General features: G+C 41.4%; 1 protein-coding gene and 1 pseudogene across 4 annotated transcripts in view; one reads left to right on the forward strand and one right to left on the reverse strand.

Annotated features, from left to right (window-relative positions):
* The window catches only part of DCDC2C (doublecortin domain containing 2C), a 137021-nt gene that overhangs the window by 75306 nt on the left and 40661 nt on the right, over positions 1-21054 (forward strand). The window lies entirely within an intron of this gene.
* Positions 1430-2601, reverse strand: LOC141373647 (mRNA cap guanine-N(7) methyltransferase-like; annotated as a pseudogene).

Below are 21054 nucleotides of genomic sequence, written 5' to 3' on the forward strand. Positions count from 1 at the left end.
TGCATGCAGATGCACCTGTCGTGTGCAGGTGTGCATGCGGCCACGTGGAAGCAAGTACACCATTGCATGCAGATGCACCTGTCGTGTGCCGGTGTGCATGCGGCCACGTGGAAGTGCTGTATTCCTGTCCTAGCTCCTCTGTAAACTTTCGAGGTGCCCCTTGTTCAGTAAGTTTACCTCTCTGCACTTCATTAACCCAACCAACAATTATTTTACATATTTATAGATTTACTTACCTCAAAGTAATTGATTGAAAAAATGGGTTTGCAAGTTCTTGAAAAGTGCAACTTATCTGTGTTTAAAATGGTGTTTGCAGTATTTTAATGAAAGTGTTTTTCAGTTGGAAATTAGACACTTGGCTGTTCCCACTTGCAATTGTTTCATTAAAATCAGTGTCACCAATTTTGTTATCTCAAATTCCGTCCTCTGGAATGTTTAGCAACTAGCTCATCTGCACTTTGCTGGGAAAGCAACCATGGGTGTTCAGGGAGATGTCCCTGTGAGCTCAGATAACAGTCTCTCAGACTTCAGTGTCAAGAAATTCTTTGGAAAATATATCGTTTGTTTGCCATATGTGTTCCTTGCTGTTAGTCTGAACATGCTGGTAAACATGATGGAGTGAAGAGGGCAAACTCTGGACACATGTAAGCTGCATCTGGGGTGCAGTTTCCTGCCCTGGGACACATGTAAGCTGTGTCTGGGGTGCAGTTTCCTGCCCTGAGCCTCAGGTTCCTTATCTGCAAAATCGAGATAACTTCTAACCTGTGGAGTCCGTATAAAGATTAGAAATAGCCATGAAGTGCCTTCTCCAGTGGGAAGGGAGTAAATTTTAGGGACAGTTATTCTCCTCTCTGTGATTCCTACCAGAGGTTAAAGTCCTTAGAAGGAAGAATTTCATTTTATTTGTATTTTCATTTTTTGTTTCTTTTTCTTTGTTTAAAATTGTTTTTGAGAGAGAGAAAGAAAGAGAGAGGACAGGGGAGGAACAGAGGGAGAGGGAGAGAATCTCAAGCAGACTCCAGACCCAGTGCAGAGCCTGATGCAGGGCTTGATCCCACCACTCTGAGATCATGACCTGAGCTGAAAGCAAGAGTTGGCCACTTAACAGACTGAGCCACCAGGCGCCCCTGTATTTTCATTTTTCTCAGCACCAGTCACACAGAGTGCCTTACTCACTGTGGGCATTAGTGATTTTGTGAAATTGAATCTTCTTCTATGATATCCCATGTCTTAAAATTAAGAATACTTTACCAAATTATAAAAAATCATATTTATTATAGAATTATTAATAAATACAGATAAAAATAGTAAAAACATCCAATTCTGCTTAGAATCCATTTTCACTTTTGTGTATATTCTTTTTTTTTTAAATTTTTTTTCTTTATTTCTCTTAAGGCATAAAGAGAAGAGTAACAGATTAATGACATTCTTACTCATTTAGCAATGGAAAATAGACCAAGAATTCAGGGACATCCACAACACCTTCCAAGTTGAAGTCATATTTGTAGCCAAATAAAGGATAATCTCCTTTCTTCTGAAACTTCACAGTATATATCTCATTCCCAAATGATTCTGTTTCTGAAGCTTCAAGGCGTCTTTTCAGTTCAAAGCTATTGGGAGTGGTACCGATAAAATAGCCTCCAGGGCTCAATCTCTCACAAGCATTTCTGAGCATCATGTCAGCCTGCTCATAGGATTCAAATGAATAATGACAGACAAATTGACAACTGCAGATGTCAAAGCACATTTCTGGGTCAGGAAATTTGTTAATTAAAAGTTCCTTTGAACAATCAGCAGTTACAAATTCTGCATTGAAAATATATTTGTTATCACGACAATGATTTTTCATGTCCTCATACCATTGCTGACACTGTTTGACAGAAACATCAGCAATATCTGTACAAACTAGCTTGTTAATTCTTCCCTTTTTCCACTTGAGCAAATCTCCACCTTTACCACATTCCAGGTCCAAAACAGTGATATCACTTTTTTTTTTTTCTGTCGTACCTTTTCTAAAAATTCCCCAATGAGGACGCTTTTCATCCAATTATTAAAGTTTCTTAGGTAAAAAATACGACTTCGGCTATGCTTCCAACTTCTTGTAGTTCATTACAACAACCAACTTCTTGTAGTTCATTATAGTGGGCAGCCACTGCTGAACTGTGTCCCTCTTCTAAGTTTTTTTGCTTTTCAGGAACATATTCAAGTTCTATTTTTCTCTTTTTCTGTGTGCCATCTCCAGTAGAGGGTTCATCTTCTGGAAAATCATCAGTTTCCGTTCTTCTTTTCCTTGAAATGCCTTCATCATCACCAGAACCTTTTTCCTCTGAGACAATTTCAGCATCAAGTTTTCTTTACTTGGTTGGAGTATCTTCCCCACAACTAGAACTTTCCTTTATAAGATCATCTTCAAATTCCATTTTTTCTCTTTTTTGGTGTGTCTCCTTGTCCACAGATAGGAGCCTTTTCAGAAAGCCCAGTCCCAGGAGCGGTTATGTTTTCATTAATACTGAGTGAAGACTCTGTTTCCAAATCTATTGATGCTTTTGCCTCTTCCAGAGAGATCTTTTCACACTCCTCTGCTTTTGCAGAATTTCCCATTTTTGATTACTTAAATAGATGGTAAAACTTCATGAACTAACACGACACAGCCATCCAAGGTTCTGTTTGCTCACTTTTGTGTATATTCTTAAGGGCTATTTTCCATTAATTTTTTTACATAGTGTCTTAAAGGGATCATGACTTTGCTGATAATAAAAAATATTTTAATACTATGAGTCAATATTTAGGATACTTTCAGTATTTTAGAATTTTTCTTAGTATACTTCAGAATGGTGATTTTACTTATTAGAAATAGATTTAAACATTTTTGATCAGAGATGCCACTCACACTAAGAAAAGCCCCAAACAACCAACAAGACAACATACGAATCGTGCTTATGTGGGGTTCCTTCAGAGCAATGTTACAGGTTTTGCTTTGGGTATCATCTGTTTTGACCCTTGGATCTCATGCCAGGATCAAAAAAGACAATTTCATTTCTCTTTTACTGGAATAAATATTCCATTTGATTTCTCATTAGGTTTACTTTGTTATTGGGGTGAAAACTTGAGAGGCTTGAGAAAACAGAAGGAATAATTTACCCAGTGATACATTTAAAAATGCAAAATAAAACCTAATCCATGAAACCAGATGTTAAATTATTCCATCCTGCGTTAGACTGATAGTAAGTCTCTGAAATGTATCAAAGAACACTGGGAATGCTCTAGGTGTGCATTTTGGTGGTTTTATTTAAGTTTTGCATTTTAGGGTATCACATGAACACACGGGTCACTTATGATTTAGAGGCATCGAGACAGATTGCCATAGTGACAAGTTCCGGGTGCAGAGTGTGTAAAATGATGAAATGATGATTGTGATATTTTTTCCTCAAAGGCTTCAAATATCAAGCATAAAGTGATTAATAATAAGTGTGTAAAAAAAGGATCTTAAAGTAAGATTTTTAGCATATGTACTCATTGATTTATAAAATGATCTCTCACCTTTTAGAGGGGCATTCTGTGTGTTTCCTGACAACGTATGATGAGATCAAGCCAGAGTCCCTTCGAATGGGTGGTGATGGCAACTGTGGTCCACACCTCAAAACTGTTGAGCTTTTCTGTGTTAAATGCTGTCAGTGTGACAGAAAAATAGCAGATTTTGTCTGCCTTCAAAACATTTATATTGTAGCCTGTTGGAAAAACAAGAAAAAATTATATCACACAACATATGACTAAAACTTATGTCTGTTAGTTATTAAACTTATTCCTTGAGATACATGTAAAGTTTTGTATATATATATTTGTCACCCACTCTAATAAAATCTTGATGTCTATAAATGGAAACATTTAGAATGCTAAGTGAACATTATAATCTGCTATCCAGTCCCTGATTTGGTGATGAAGAATTGAGAATTATTCTGTCTGCAGGTTATTTGCCCTTGGTTAGGATTAGAACACATCTCTAAGTGGCAAGGCTCCTGTCTTCTGCACAATGAGGTGCTGATGTGTTTTGGCAAGTTCATCATTTGATCTTCCTTCCCCGGGGAAGCGATGTTGATAGTGCGGGCAGTGGGAAGAAGCGGGGCCCAGGTGAGGGGAAGCAGCTGCAGATGGTCAGAGGATGGTCAGAAGATGGTCAGAGGATGCCTGTCTGTGCAGGTGTGAGCTCCTTGGTGGGGTGGCGCTGTGTTCCCCTGCAGCAGAGGGCCGGCCCTGGCTTCTCCTGAGGGAACGCTGTGCCGTGTGGCACTGATTCTCATACTTGACCTCTGAGCTTGTTTCTGGTTTGATTTCCAGTCTCTCCCCAATGTCGATCTTCACCTGGTTCAGCAGTCTGAATCACGCATCTGGTCATTTCTTAGTGTTCTCCACTTTTAGCAACAGTGCTGGCTATTGTAATATGTCGCTTTCCCCAGTTGTCCCGTTATTTTGTATGTGCTTTCAGGTTTTCAATAACTCCCTGTTCTGTGTTTTTCCCTATTGAACGGTCACCTCCTGCTCGGAGCCTCCCTTCCTTACCTGCCAAGGAGCATGCATGGCTTGTTAAAAAAAATTCTTCACCAAACATGCCTGGGAATTTTAGGACTTGAGTTTGGCAGGAGAGAGAGAGGTTCGGCCCTCTCCTAGCTTCCAGTTTTCAGTGTTTGTGTTGTTGAAAAGTTGGAAATTTCAAAATGCAATATGAATTTGGGTGAAGTCACAAGAAAATTGAAAAACAAAATAAAACAAAACAGTGGGTAATTTTGATCCCATAGTTATAGGAGTTAGCTATCATTGATGAAGGCTGTGTGCTTATTTTCTTAAAAAAGAGAGTCGTATTCTATTTTGTTTTCTGGTTTTCTTGACATTATGACTCCACCCAAATCCTGCTGTGCTTAGACATTCATTGAGAATCAAGTCTCATAGGACAAGGGGTTTGGAAGGAAACAGGCACTTGCCCTTGCAAGGTGACCTAAGTGGTCACCAAGGCTGGAAACAGTGGTCCTCATGCCCGACACGATCTGATAAGAAAAGTGAGTACTTGATACATCCCTCGCTATAAAATGAGTGACAAAACACTGAGACCTTTTAAAAAATAATCAAAGTAATGGTTTATATCAACTGACATGAATCATAGTTAAATGATTTAACATATTTAATAAACGCTAAGCTCAGAACACGAGGCATTTTCCTTTGCTTACAGCTACAGCTGGAAACACGGTGTAAGCATCTTGCTACGGTAAATGGGTGCACAAACCTGTAGCCGTGATTCGCTCTTGTTGTATGCTTTATCAGTCAATCAGGAGACGGTTTTCATTTAATTAACATTGCCAGAAATGCCAATAAAACCAGGGAGTTTTTGATCTAGCATTGTCTCTGACTCAGGGTTTTTGTGACAAAATGAAAACGGCATTGATTCTTCAATTGATTTTTGAAATTCATTGCCTGCCCAGTATCTTTCCCATTTTTTCCCTCTTTATTATCTTGATACCTTTCTGTCACTACTGCTAAGTATTTTATTGCTTTCCTGAAAGACGAGGTTCATATTGATCAACACTGGAGTCTCAAAAGCTAAGTGTAAGTCATCAATAATGCTAAGTGGGATTTGGTGAATTAAATATTAAGTAATGAAATTTTTAGGGAATTACATGGTTCTAGAAAAATAAGGCTTGGATTCTTCTATACATAGAAGATTCATTTGGATTCAAACAAAAAGAGAAATTTACACTTTAAAATAGAAGAGATGCTTTACCTTCAACTATATATATATATTTTTTTCTGTGTAATGGTCTTCATTAATAAAACATAATGTATTAAATATATGTTTTATAATAGGGTGAACCAATCTATTTTTTCATGTGGGGAGCTCCATTGAAACACTTGTGTTGAACTCATGACAATTTTAGAAATCACAGTTAGGGACCTGGAGGGGGGACATGAAAGGCTGCATTCCAGTCTAGAGTAGTAGCAAGTAAGAAGATAGGCGAGTCATAAGGAGAGTAAGCCTGGGGATCTATAGTTAGCAACACTGTATCGTTTACTTGAGAGCAGACCTTATGTGTCCGCGCCATACGTGCAAAGCAGCTGTCTATGCAAGATGGACACACTCGTTAACTCATCTGCGGTCACCAAAGCAGCACTCCTTAAACACCACGAAGTTGTACCACCTGAATATACACAGTTGTTACTTGTCCGTTGTACCTCAGTGACGCTAGGAAGAGGCCCGCAGGTGCAGGCCAGTTTCTTCTACCGCTTTCTGTCTGGGAAGTGTCCACACTTCACTCCTGGTTTCTGGTCTGAGGACCCTCCTGCTCCCTGAGGGGCCTGCCCGTCCTCACCCCTCTCCCAGCCCCGAGTGTGCAGCAGGGAGACTTCCCTCCAGCGGCTGCCTCTGGCGCAGGATGGCCCCCAGCTCCCTGCAGCTCCCGGCTGTGTCCAGTGTATCTCCGATGGGTCTGCATGCTTGTCACTGTGCAGGGAAGAAGGGAGGACCCATTCAGCCAGATGCTCAGGTAGGCGCCCTGCTCCTCATCAGCCGGTGCTCGGCTGTTCACTTACTAGTTTGTTTTCTCATTCAGCAGTTGTCTATGATGCTATCTATTATAGAAAATTGATTTTTAGCAGATGGACAAAACCCTTTACTTGGAGCCATCTGCTAGGATATAGACAAGAATAGCACCAGGTGCAAGCAAACTCTTAATTAAAGGTGTCAGCTGAGGTACCTCCTGTGGGGTGAGAGCAAAACATTTAATAGAACTTTATGCCCAACTTATAAGGCATAAGTAGCAGAAACAGGACCCAGGAGAGGGTCTTTCTGCATTCAGCAAGGTGGTCCCCTCAGCTGTGAGCCTAGCCCCAGAGTGGGGGGCTTTGTGGCCAATTTCTGTTCTCCACGGGTGGTCCTCTTCTCACACTCCTTCTAGTTTTAGGTGGACAGGCTTTTTTTTTAAATTTATTTGTTTTAGAGAGAGAGAGAGAGTGGGGGGAGGGTCAGAGGGAGGTGGAGAGAAGCAGACTCCCCACTGAGCACGGAACCTGATGCAGGGCTTGGTCCCACAATGCATGAGATCATGACCTGAGCTGAAACCAAGAGTCAGACCCTCAACCGACCGCACCACCCAGAAATTAAAATATCACCACGTAGCGCACAAACCATTGCAGTCACAAAAGGAAAGCATTTTATTCACATTTACTTGGTTTTCCATGTGAGTTATAGAGAAGCTGTCTATAACTTTTAAAATGTATGAATTATTCTTAATTACAAAAATATACGTGGTCAGTTTACAACGTTTTGTATGGTACCAAGCAACCTGGAGTTTAGGTTTGTGTAACGTAGGGCCATAAATATAATTTTTGGACACAGAAAGTAGCATTTTAAATTCTCATTTCTGGGAAAGCTTAATGAGAAACCTTTACTGGCTGCCTATACCACACTCTAGGAAGGTATTTTAGGTGAATTTATTACTTAGTTACCCACAATTGACAGTCATATTTTGGAGAAAAAAAATATCTTCACCCATGAGTGGTTAGAGAAAAGAAAATCAAAAACAGGAAGAGGAAGGGAGCTGGAAGGTCCATGGGCCCTTTGAATTGACAATGAGATTGTTTAGGGGCCTTTTCTCTTGATTCCACATTATCTTCTGTGAACCTGGCAGCTTTTCCCTGAGAGAAAGTGGAGATGAGAAATAGTTGGGTACCTGTAACTCAGAACCGAGGTCTGCTCCTAAGATTGTTCAGAGACGCCATCCGTGAAGCCATGTGATATCAAGTCAAGTCAAGGCATGTTCTTTATTCATCTTCGGGGTTTGTCTATATTGGTACCAAAGGAGGAGAATCCACAGCAGTGCAAAAAAAAAAAAAATGTTCTATAAATAAAATTCACATTTTTGCTTGTAAATAGAACGAGTACAGAGAAAACAGGCTTCTTTTTTTTTTTTTGAACTTGTGATAAGTCAAAAAACAGATTTATACCTCACATTGAAATGCTTTAAGTAATGCATTTCACAGACTGGCAAAGATCATGGGCAGAGAATGCATGCGAATTTCAGCAAACCGTACATCTATTTGGGGTGGAATCAAACACTCCTAAACATCCTTCAGTTCCATCCTCTGATTCAGAAGCCTGTGTGACATCCAACCTTCTTTGTCACTATTGTCCCAATGTGTGTCGTGAAGCCTACACACCTGTCACTGACCAACAGGCCTGATCAGGCCAGCAGCTGGCTCCCTGCCCAGGCCTTGTCCCTGGAGGATACTGGGTCTGCGGGATCTTCCAAGTCTGAGCCAGGGGTGTCTGGGTGGCTCAGTCGGTTGAGCCTGACTCTTGATTTTGGCTCAGGTTATGATCTCGGGGTTGGGGGATTGAACCCCATGTAGGGCTCTGTGCTCAGCGGGGAGTCTGCTTGAGATTCTCTCTCCCTCTGCTCTTCCCCCTGCTCACGTGTGCATGCGTACTCACTCTCTCTCTCAAATAAATAAATCGTAAAAAAAAGTCTGAGCCAGAAGCACCCCTAGAAATGACTCTTATCCAGTCCTTTCATATTGGAAACATCACCTTCTCTCAATATTGTGATTTTAGGAAATTTCCCTATTGCAATAGAAATTCCTGAAACCAGTTGCAGACATCCAGTGAGGGTGTACTCTGCGTTCAGAGCCTGTTCAGTTGCACAAGGCTCCGTGCAAGGTTCAGAGACAGGACGGTGCAGGCTTAGTCGCTGGAGCATGAGTGGCCTCTGTCCTGTCCTGGGTCCTGCAGAAAGGCTGCCACCTGTGGAGACCGAGTGTGCTCATGCTCCGTGCAGGTTTATTTGCTCTTCCTCAAGCCCTCGGATGCTTGGGTGGCTCACCCGCATCTTTCGGTGACAATGATCTTGTCCACATCTTCATCTACACGTTCCAGGACTGGCTTTTCTACCCTTTTCCAGCCTGTGTGTTTCTAAAAGTAAATAAAGGTGGCCCTTCAGCGGCTTCTGGTAATTTTTTAGAACTCTGGGATGAAAGTCAGATATGGCACTTCTGGATGCGAGCAAGGTAGAGGTGGCCATTTTGGCCTGGAGAGACCCCTAGGATGGCCTCTTGCTCAGCATCCCGAGGTTGCCTTTGAGTCAGACTGTGGCTTCAAGCCCCAGAGGAAGACACATCCCCTTATTTCCTAAATGAGCCCATCCTCCATCCTTCTCCAAAATTTCTTTTCTTGCCACTTGTGAGGGTCGCTGTGCCTGTGATTTCTGTCTGCCTTGTCAGTGTCATTACTCTTCCCCCCACTCCTGGACATTTGTCTTGCTGTCCAGTGGCAGAGGTGCCTGCTTTGAGAAGTTGTCCTGGCCATCCAGCATGGTGGCCTGCAGCACGGGGCCTCCAGCACGGGGGCCTCCAGCACGGCCGTCCAGCAGGTGTACTCGCCTGTCTTCATTCGCTGACCTAGGGAGCTCGTCGTCATTTGCTTTGTGCATAGCCCCATGTCAGGGCGCTACAGGAGACCCTTCCACTCTCATCCTGTCTCTCCCCAGTGGCCCCACCCCTGCCTCTCCTAGAGCTGCTGCCCTGTGATGGGTAGACTCAGCGAACATTTCTCATCTGCTGTTCTATCCTTCAATTTTTCTTGACACTGTGTATCCATCTCTCGGTCATCAAACTCTTCCATTCCTTGACAGGACACTCTCCTGTCCCAACAGCCTGTTGACTTCTCTCTCTCGGCCCACCCCCAAGCAGAGACCTCACATTCTGTCACTCTGGTTCTCCTCTCTGTTGCTTCCCTCATGGGGACTTTACCCTAATGACTGAAATTATTTAAACTGTGTTAACCTTCCCCTCTGGTCCCCCTTCTGTTTCCAAATGCCATTTCAGCCCCTTGTCTTTAATGGAACCTTGGATGACCTCAGTTCTTCCAGACCCTCATAGCACGTAGAACCTTGTGATGTTTATGAGCCTCTGCATTTCCACTTAGATGTCCCCTCAAATAGGACATGTCCTCAATGCCACTCGGTTCCTCCTTGTCTCTGTCATGGCACCTTTGTTCTTCCCTAAAAAGGTACCACTCGGTGTCTACTTTCCAATGTCCCTGGATGTGAGTCTTCCCTCTGGTCTGTGCCTCAGTGCTGATTGACATTGGTCAACTCCTGGCATCGTACTGCTCTCCTGACTCTGTTTACACCTTTTCCCCTTTAACTATGTCCCTGCTCTTTTCAAACCTTTACTGTCCCTACCTAAGTCTGACCACTTCTGTGAAACCATCATTGACACTCCAAACTTTGTCAGTTTTTGAGATTCCTGCCCAACTTATTCTGTGTTAACGAGGTTATTATACACGGTATTAACACTGAATTTTGTAGATCTGTTATTTGCTGTCTCACGGGGCATGCATTTCCTATTTGTTAATTAGTCCCTCAGTACAACCATATATTTCTTCTTCGTAAAGACCACACCTTACGTTCCCTGCAGCCCTCAGCAGTGACCAGTAGAGCCGAGGGCACATAGTAGGTACTCAGAAGGTAATTGGTGATTGGCTACATTTGAGATTTTCAGGAAACAGACATTTAAAATGAGAATCAGAATTCGTTTTCTGTCTCTGCAGCTGAAATTTCTCTCTGTTTTTAGAGAGGAGCTGTCCCCCTTTTTCTCCTTTGTGCCTAATTTACTGAGGAGCTACTTTCTATTCTGTTGTATGTGTTGCCCCTTATTTTGTTTCTTGGCTTCTGATTTTTAAAACTCCACCTTAAGGATGACAGCAAATCCACAAAGGAAGGACTCAGCAGGAGCAGACACATTTTTTAGAAACATTTTCTTATCTTGCTTGCACTTGATTTTTCCAAGAGGTCGTAGTTATTACATTATCATCAATATTTACTGAAATCCTGGCCATTTTCCTAGTAAATAATTTTTTTTTTTTAAATTTCACACGTTCCTCCCACCCACCTCCCCCCTGGTAACCATCTGTTTGTTCTCTGTAGTTAAGAGTTTGTTTCTTGGTTTGTCTCTTTTTTTCCCTTTGTTCATTTGTTTTGTTTCTTAAATTCCACATATGAGTGAAGTCATACAGTATCTGTCTTGCTCTGACTTATTTCACTTAGCATTATACTCTTTAGGGTTATCCATGCCATTGCAAATGATAAGATTTCATTATTTTTTTTATGGCTTAGTAATATTTCATTGTATACATACTACTTCTTTACCCGTTCATCAATCAATGGACACAGGCTGTTTCCATAATTTGGCTACTATAAATAATGCTGCAATAAACATAGTGGTTCATGTATCCCTTTGAATTAGTGTTTTTGTATTTTGGGTAAATACCAGCAGTGCGATTAATGGATCAGAGGGTAGTTCTATTTTTTAACTTTTTGAGGAGACTCCGTATCGTTTTCCAGAGTGGCTGCACCGGTTTGCATTCCCACCAACAGTGCACGAGGCTCCTTTTTCTCTGCATCCTCACCAACACTTTTAGTTTCTTGTGTTTTTGATTTTAGTCATTCTGACAGGTGTGATGTGATTGATATCTCATCGTGGTTTTGTTTTGCATTTCCCTGATGATCAGTGATGTTGGGCATCTTTTTATGTGTCTGTTGGCCATTTGTATCTTGTCTTTGGAGAAATGTCTGCTCATGTCTTTTGCCCATCTTTAATTGGATTATTTGGGTTTTTTTTTTGAGTGTTGAGTTGTATATGTTCTTCATATATTTTGAATACTAACGCTTAATCAGATATGTCATTCAGTAGGTTGCCTTTTAGTTTTGTTGATTGTTTCCTTCGGAAGGTTTTTATTTTGATGTAGTCCCAACAGTTTATTTTTGCTTTTGTTTCCCTTGCCTCAGGAGTCATCTCGAGGAAAAAAGTTGTTATGGCTGATGTCAGAGAAATTACTGCCTGTGCTCTCTTCTAGGATTTTTATGGTTTCAGTTCTCGCATCTAGGTCCTTTGTCCATTTTGAGTTCATTTTTGTGTATGGTGTAAGAAAGTGGTCCAGTTTCATTCTTTTGCATGTTGCTGACCAGTTTACCCAACACCATTTGTTGAAGAGACTGTCTTTGTTCCATTGCATAGTCTTGACTCCCTTGCTGAAGATTAATTAACCATATAATCATGGTTAATTTCTGGGCTTTCTATTCTGTCCATTTTTGTGCCAGTACCATGCTGTCTTGTTGACTACAGCTGTGTAATTTTTTTGATTTATTTATTTTTGTCTGAGAGAGGGGGAGGGGCAAAGGGAGAGGAGGGAGAGTCTTTTTGATTCCTTTAAATTTTTTATTGTTATGTTAATCACCATACATTACATCATTAGTTTGTGATATAGTGTTCCATGATTCATTGTTTATGCATAACACCCAGTGCTCCACGCAGAGCGTGCCCTCTTTAATACCCATCACCAGGCTGACCCATCCCCCCACCCCCCTCCCCTCTGGAACCCTCAGTCCGTTTCTCAGAGTCCATAGTCTCTCATGGTTCATCTCCCCCTCCAATTTCCCCCGCTTCATTCTTCCAGAGGGAGAGTCTTTTAAGCAGACTCAGTGCTGAGCACGGAGCCTGATGTAGAGCTCGATCTCATGACCTTGAGATCATGACCTGAGCTGAAACCAAGAGCTGGATGCTCAACTGACTGCTCAACTGACTGCACCACTCAGGTTCTCCCAACAGCTCTGTCCTATAACTTGAAGTCTGGAATTGTGATGTCTCTAGCTTTGCTTTTCCTTTTCAAGATTGTTTTGGGGCGCCTGGGTGGCTCAGATGGTTAAGCATCTGCCTTTGGCTCAGGTCATGATCCCAGGGTCCTGGGATCGAGTCCCAATTCGGGCTCCTTGCTCAGCAGGGAGTCTGCTTCTCCCTCTCCTTCTGCCTCTCCCCCTGCTTGTTCTCTCTCTGTCTCTCTCGCAAATGAATATATAAAATCTTAAAAAAAAAAAAGATTGTTTGGCTATTTTGGGACTTTTGTGGTTCCACACAAATTTTAGTATTATTTGTTCTAGTTGATGTGAAAAATCCTGCTGTTATTTTGATAGGGATTGCATTAAATGTGTAGACTGCTTTGGGTAGTATAGACATTTTAACAGTATTTGTTCTTTCAATCCATGAACATGGGATGTACTTCCATTTCTTTGTGTTGTCTTCAATTTCCTTCATCAGTATTGTATAGTTTTCAGAGTATAGGTCTTTCATGTCTTTGGTTAGGTTTATTCCTAGATATTTTTTATTTTTTTGTGCAATTCTAAATGATACTGTTTTCTTAATTTCTCTTTCTGATGCTTCTTTATGAGTGCATGGAATGCAATGGATTTCTGTAGCTTGATTTTTGTATCCTGTGACCTCACATTTTTTAGAAACATTTTCTTACCTTGCTTGTACTCAATTGTTCCAAGAGGTCATAGTTACTACACGATCATCAATATTTACCAAAATCCTTTCATTTTCCCAATAAATAATTTTGATATCAAAAGTAAGCATTTTATTTAAAAGATCTCATTGCCTTTATCCCAAAAAAAAGAGGAACATATACATGATGTGTAAGGGAGGTTCATTGTTATAAGGGATGTTTTAAAAAGGGTCTTAACCTAATTTGAGAGTGCGTCTACCTGGACTGTCCTTACAACTGCATTTCCAGTGAGATTTTCATGGTGAAATCTTTTACCCCCATTCTGGCCTCTCAGGGAATTGTAATGTAGATTTAGGAAAAGTTTACCTTCTATTGAATTATTAGTGACATTTTCTTTCTAGGTCTATTTGGACTAGACTGGATTCCAATTCAAAACTTGGAAATATAAACTGAAGTGGGGATGAAAGCAATCACTGACATGTGTAGAGTTAACATTTTTCCATATTAATAATACAGATAACTGAAAATCAAGGAAATACCCAAATAACCTCACCTAAGTGAAATATCCCTACTCTGAGGCCATGAGATCCCAGGCAGAGCTGATGACAAACAATACACTTTTATTCTTTCTGCTTACTTCCTAGGAGGAATTTTGGGTAAGGGAGGGTGGCAGTCATGGGTGGGGTAAGCCAGCTCAGATCACAGTGATGCAGGCACCTTGGAGAAGGGGCCCCGTGTGCCCTGCTAATGACCCTGCAACATGGCAAAGAATGAACATCAACTTGAATCTGTGTTTTGAGCCCCGCACATCTGCAAGATGTTGTAGAAAGTATTTATGATATTGTAAAGGAAGTCATTAGGTTTTTGCAAATAAGTTCTTAATTTTTTTATTGTTATGTTAATCACCATACATTACATAATTAGTTTTGGATGTAGTGTTCCATGATTCATTGTTTGTGTATAACAGCCAGTGCTCCACACAGAACGTGCCCTCTTTAATACCCATCACCAGGCTAACCCATCCCCCCACTCCCCTCCCCTCTAGAACCCTCAGTTTGTTTTTCAGAGTCCATTGTCTCTCATGGTTCGGCTCCCCCTCCAATTTCCCCCCGTTCGTTCTTCCCTTCCGGCTATCTTCTTTTTCTTTTTCTTAACATATATTGCATTATTTGTTTCGGAGGTACAGATCTGTGATTCAACAGTCTTGCACAATTCACAGCACTTGCCATAGCACATACCCTCCCCAATGTCTATCACCCAGCCACCCCATCCCTCTCACCCCCCACCACTCAGGCAACCCTGTTTGTTTCCTGAGATTAAGAATTCCTCATATCAGTGAGGTCATATGATACATGTCTTTCTCTGATTGACTTATTTCACTCAGCATAACACCCTCCAGTTCCATCCACGTCATTGCAAATGGCAAGCTGTCATTCCTTTTGATGGCAGCATAATATTCCATTGTGTATATATACCACCTCTTCTTCATCCATTCATCTGTTGAGGGACATCTTAGCTCCTTCCACGGTTTGGCTATTGTGGACATTGCTGCTATAAACATCAGGGTGCCCGTACCCCTTCAGATCCCTACATTTATATCTTTGTGGTAAATACCCAGTAGTGCAATTGCTGGATTGTATGGTAACTCTATTTTCAACTGTTTGAGGAACCTCCATACTGTTTCCCAGAGTGGTTGCACCAACTTGCATTCCCACCAACAGTGTAGGAGGGTTCCCCTTTCTCCGCATCCCCGCCAACATCTGTCATTTGCTGACTTGTTAATTTTAGCCATTCTGACTGCTGTGAGGTGGTATCTCATCGAGGTTTTGATTTGGATTTCCCTGATGCCGAGTGATGTTGAGCACTTCTTCATGGGTCTGTTGGCCATTTGGATGTCTTCTTTGGAAAAAAGTCTGTTCATGTCTTCTGCCCATTTCTTGATTGGATTATTTGTTCTTTGGGTGTTGAGTTTGGTAAGTTCTTTATAGATTTTGGATACGAGCCCTTTATCTGATATGTCATTTGCAAATATTTTCTCCCATACTGTCGGTTGTCTTTTGGTTTTGTGGACTGTATCTTTTGCTGTGCAAAAGCTTTTTATCTTGATGAAATCCCAATAGTTCATTTTTGCCCTTGCTTCCCTTGCCTTTGGCGATGTTTCTAGGAAGAAGTTGCTGCGGCTGAGTGTCGAAGAAGTTGCTGCCTGTGTTCTCCTTTAGGATTTTGATGGACTCCTGTCTCACGTTTAGGTCTTTCAACCATTTGGAGTCTATTTTTGTGTGTGGTGTAAGGAAATGGTCCAGTTTCATTCTTCTGCATGTGGCTGTCCAATTTTCCCAACACCATTTGTTGAAGAGACTGTCTTTTTGCCATTAGACATTCTTTCCTGCTTTGTCAAAGATGAGTTGACCATAGAGTTGAGGGTCCATTTCTGGGCTCTCGATTCTGTTCCATTGATCTATGTGTCTGTTTTTGTTGCAGTACCATACTGTCTTGATAATGACAGCTTTGTAATAGAGCTGGAAGTCCGGAATTGTGATGCCACCAGCTTTGCTTTTCTTTTTCAACATTCCTATTTGGGGGTCTTTTCTGGTTCCATACAAATTTAGGATTATTTCTTCCATTTCTTTGAAAAAAGCGGATGGTATTTTGATGGGGATTGCATTGAATGTGTAGATTGCTCTAGGGAGCATTGACATCTTCACAATGTTTGTTCTGCCAATCCATGAGCATGGAACATTTTTCCATTTCTTTGTGTCTTCTTCAATTTCTTTCATGAGTATTTTATAGTTTTCTGAGTACAGATCCTTTGCCTCTTTGGTTAAATTTATTCCTAGGTATCTTATGGTTTTGGGTTCAATTGTAAATGGGATCGACTCCTTAAATTTCTCTCTTCTGTCTTGTTGTTGGTGTGTAGGAATGCCAATGATTTCTGTGCATTGATTTTATATCCTGCTACTTGACTGATTTCCTGTATGAATTCTAGCAGTTTTGGGGTGGAGTCTTTTGGGTTTTCCACATACAGTATCATATCATCTGCAGAGAGTGAGAGTTTGACTTCCTCTTTGCCGATTTGGACGCCTTTGATATCTTTTTGTTGTCTGATTGCTGTGGCTAGGACTTCTAATACTATGTTGAATAGCAGTGGTGATAGTGGACATCCCTGCCCTGTTCCTGACCTCAGGGGGAAAGCTCTCAGCTTTTCCCCATTGAGAATGATATTTGCTGTAGGTTTTCCATGGATGACTTTTATGATATTGAGGTATGTACTCTCTATCCTTATACTCTGAAGAGTTTTGATCAAGAAAGGATGCTGTACTTTGTCAAATGCTTTTTCTGCATCTCTTGAGAGGATCATATGATTCTTGTTCTTTCTTTTGTCAATATATTGTATCACGTTGATTGATTTGCAGGTGTTGAACCATCTTTGCAGCCCAGGGATAAATCCCACTTGGTCGTGGTGAATAATCCTTTTAATGTACTGTTGGATCCTATTGGCTAGGATTTTGGTGAGAATTTTTGCATCCATGTTCATCAAGGATATTGGTCTGTAATTCTCCTTTATGATGGGGTCTTTGTCTGGTTTTGGGATCAAGGTAATGATGGCCTCATAAAATGAGTTTGGACGTTTTCCTTCCATTTCTATTTTTTGGAACAGTTTCAGGAGAATAGGTATTAATTCTTTAAATGTTTGGTAGAATTCCCCTGGGAAGCCATCTGGCCCTGGGCTTTTGTTTGTTGGGAGATTTTTGATGACTGCTTCAATTTCCTTAGTGGTTATAGATCTGTTCAGGTTTTCTATTTCTTCCTGGTTCAGCTTTGGCCGTTGATACATCTCTAGGAATGCACCCATTTCTTCCAGGTTATCTAATTTGCTGGCATAGAGTTGCTCATAATATGTTCTTATAATTGTTTTTATGTCTTTGGTGTTGGTTGTGATCTCTCTTTCATTCATGATTTTGTTGATTTGGGTCATTTTCTTTTCTTTTTGATAGGTCTGGCCAGGGGCTTATCAATCTTGTTAATTCATTCAAAGAACCAGCTCCTAGTTTCGTTGATCTGTTCTACTGTTCTTTTGGTTTCTGTTTCATTGATTTCTGCTCTGATCTTTATTATTTCTCTTGTCCTGCTGGGTTTAGGCTTTATTTGCTGTTTTTTCTCCAGCTCCTTTAGGTGTAGGGTTAGGTTGTGTATTTGAGACCTTCCTTGTTTCTTGAGAAAGGCTTGTATTGCTCTATACTTTCCTCTCAGGACTGCCTTTGCTGCATCCCAAAGATTTTGAACGGTTGTGTTTTCATGTTCATTGGTTTCCATGAATTTTTTAAATTCTTCTTTTATTTCCTGGCTGACCCATTCATTCTTTAGCAGGATGCTCTTTAGCCTCCATGTATTTGAGTTCTTTCCAACTTTCCTCTTGTGATTGAGTTCTAGTTTCAAAGCATTGTGGTCTGAAACTATGCAGGGAATGATCCCACTCTTTTGGTACCAGTTGAGACCTGATTTGTGACCTAGGATGTGATCTATTCTGGAGAATGTTCCATGGGCACTAGAGAAGAATCTGTACTCCGTTGCTTTGGGATGGAATGTTCTGAATATGTCTGTGAAGTCCATTTGGTCCAGTTTGTCGTTTAAAGTCTTTATGTCCTTGTTGATCTTTTGCTTAGATGATCTGTCCATTTCAGTGAGGGGGGTGTTAAAGTCCCCCACTATTATTGTATTGTTGTCAAAGTGTTTCTTCGCTTCTGTTATTAATTGCCTTCTATAATTGGCTGCTCCCATGTTAGGGGCATAGATATTTACAATTGTTAGATCTTCTTGTTGGATAGACCCTTTAAGTAGGATATAGTGTCCTTGCTCTTATTACAGTCTTTGTTTTAAAATCTAATTTGTCTGATAGAAGGATTGCCACCCCAGCTTTCTTTTGGTGTCCATTAGCATGGTAAATGGTTTTTCACCCCCTCACGTTCAAAATCCGGGAGTGTCTTTGGGTCTAAAATGAGTCTCTTGCAGACAGCATATCGATGGGTCTTGTTATTTAATCCAATCTGATAGCTTGTGTCATTTGATTGGGGCATTTAGCCCATTTACATTCAGGGTAACTATTGAGGGATATGAATTTAGTGCCATTGTATTGCCTGTAAGGTGACTGTTACTGTATATTGTCTGTATTCCTTTCTGGTATATGCTGCTTTTAGGCTCTCTCTTGGCTTAGAGGACCCCTTTCAATATTTCTTGGAGGGCTGGTTTCGTGTTCGCACATTCCTTTAGATTTTGTTTGTCCTGGAAGCTTTTTATCTCTCCTTCAATTTTCAATGTGAGCTTCGCTGGATATAGTATTCTTGGCTGCATATTTTTCTCGTTTAGTGCTCTGAAGATATCATGCCAGTCCTTTCTGGTCTGCCAGGTCTCTGTGGATAGGTCTCTTGCCAATCTAATGTTTCTACCATTATAGGTTACATATCTCTTCTCCCAAGCTGCTTTCAGGATTTTTTCTTTGTCTCTGAGACTCATAAGTTTTGAGTATTAGATGTCGGGGTGTTGACGTATTTTTATTGGTTTTGAGAGGGTTTCTCTGTGCCTCCTGGATTTTGATGCCTGTTTCCTTCCCCACATTAGGGAAGTTCTCTGCTCTAATTTGCTCCAATATACCTTCCGCCCCTCTCTCTCTTCTTCTAGGATCCCAATTATTCTAATGTTGTTTTGTCTTATCGTATCACTTATCTCTTGAATTCTGCCCTCGTGATCCTGTAGTTGTTTCTCTCTCTTTTTCTCAGCTTCTTTATTTTCCATCATTTGGTCTTCTATACCGCTGATTCTCTCTTCTGCCTCATTTATCCTAGCAGTTAGTGCCCCCATTTTTTATTGCACTTCATTAATAGCCTTTTTGATTTCGATTTGGTTAGATTTTAGTTCTTTTATTTCTCCAGGATGCGTTTCTCTAATAACTTCCATGCTTTTTTCAAGCCCAGCTAGTATCTTTAAAGTCATGATTCTGAACTCTAGGTCCGACATTGTACTAATGTCCGTATTGAGTACGTCCCTGGCTGACGGTACTACCTCTTGTTCTTTTTGCTGAGGTGATTTTTTTCTTCTTGTCATTTTGTCCAGAGGAGAATAGATGAATGAGAGAACAGAATGCTAACAGGTTAACAACGTCCCCAGCAAATATACTGTATACAAATCAGAAAAGACCTGAAACCAGGGGAAAAGAAAGGGAAGGAAAGAAAAAAGAAAAAGAGAGAAAAAAAGAAAAAGATAAAGATAAAAACAAAGAAAAACAGAACAAAACAAAAACAGAATATGATCAAATATGATCAGGCTGGTACATAGATCAGTGCCACACACTAGATTTTGGGTGTATTTTGGCCTGTTAGAAGAAAGTGCCTCCTAATTTTAAAGGAAGAAAGACATATATGTACAAAATAAGGGTTGATACAATGAAGGGATGGAAGATGACTGTAAAGATGAAAATCATAAAAGATTTTATAAAGAATTGTTAAGATAAGAAGTTGTTTGAAAAAAGAAAGAGGATTTAAAAAAAAGAAAAAAAAAGGGAGAGAATTTGATCAGGTAGGAGACTAGAACAAAGCCATACACTAGTGATTTAGGGTATATTTTGATCTGTTAGAAGAAAGTGTATCTCAAAATTTTAAAGAGAGAACAACTTATATATATATGCCAAAAATAAGGGTATGTACTATGAAGGGATAGAATATGACTCTAAAAATGAAAAATAAAAATGTTTTTTTTTCCAAAAAGGGATTGATAAGATGTTGGTTGAAAAAGGGAAAAAGAAAAATTAAAAAAAAAAACAGTTAAAAAATTAACTTTGAAAAACTAATGAATCTTGGTAAAAATGCCATGAATTCTATGTGCAGTATTCCCCTAGCGCTGGAGTTCTCCTGTTCTCCTCAATCGGTAAACTTGGTCTTGGCTTGCTGGCTGTTTGCGCTGATCTTCTGGGGGAGGGGCCTGTTGCCGTGGTTCCCAAATGTCTTTGCCGGAGGCGGGATTGCCCCGCCCTTTCCCAGTCCAGGCTAAGCAATCTGCTCGGGTTTGCTCTCAGGAGCTTTTGTTCCCTGCAAGATTTCGGCACAGCTTTGGAGGACCAGGGTGAAAATGGTGGCCTCCCAATCTCCACCCGGAGGAGCCGATTACTCCGGGCCCCGCTCCTCAGTGCGCCCCCAGAGAAAAGCAGTCACTCCCGTGTCCCCGGTCTCCGGCCGCACTCCGTGCTCACCCGGCCTGTGACCGAGCGTTTCTGTCTCTGGCACCCGACCCCGTGTGGAGTCTCCAAACCCAGCAGATCCCTCCGGTGCGCTCCCGCGCCGCTCCTCCCCGGGGAGGAAGGGGAGTCTCCCCGGATCTGCTGCTTGTTGGGTCCCTGCTGGAGGAGCAGTGGCCCGACTGGGCCGCAGATCCCAGTTTATGGCCACCCCGAGCTGAGAGCCCACGCCTCGGCTCCGTCTCTGCAGCCGGCTTCCCCGCTCCGATCCCTGGGAGCTCTGCCGCACTCAGGAACCCCCGGTCTTTCTGTGACCCCGAGGGTCCTGAGACCCCACTGTCCCGCGAGGGTTCCATCCCCCGCTTAGCCACTGCAGCGACGTCCCTCAGCGGATCCGGCTTCTAAAAGGTCCGATTTTGTGCTCCGCGGCTCTAGCACTTGCCAGAAGCGGCCGACGGAGGCCCCCTCCCCCGCCGTCTATCCTCCCGAATATTGCCTCGGATTCATT

Source organism: Callorhinus ursinus, unplaced genomic scaffold (genome assembly GCF_003265705.2).
Source record: "Callorhinus ursinus isolate GAN/ISIS: 27379988/994484 unplaced genomic scaffold, GSC_fseal_2.0 scaffold10, whole genome shotgun sequence".
Lineage (NCBI taxonomy): Eukaryota > Metazoa > Chordata > Mammalia > Carnivora > Otariidae > Callorhinus > Callorhinus ursinus.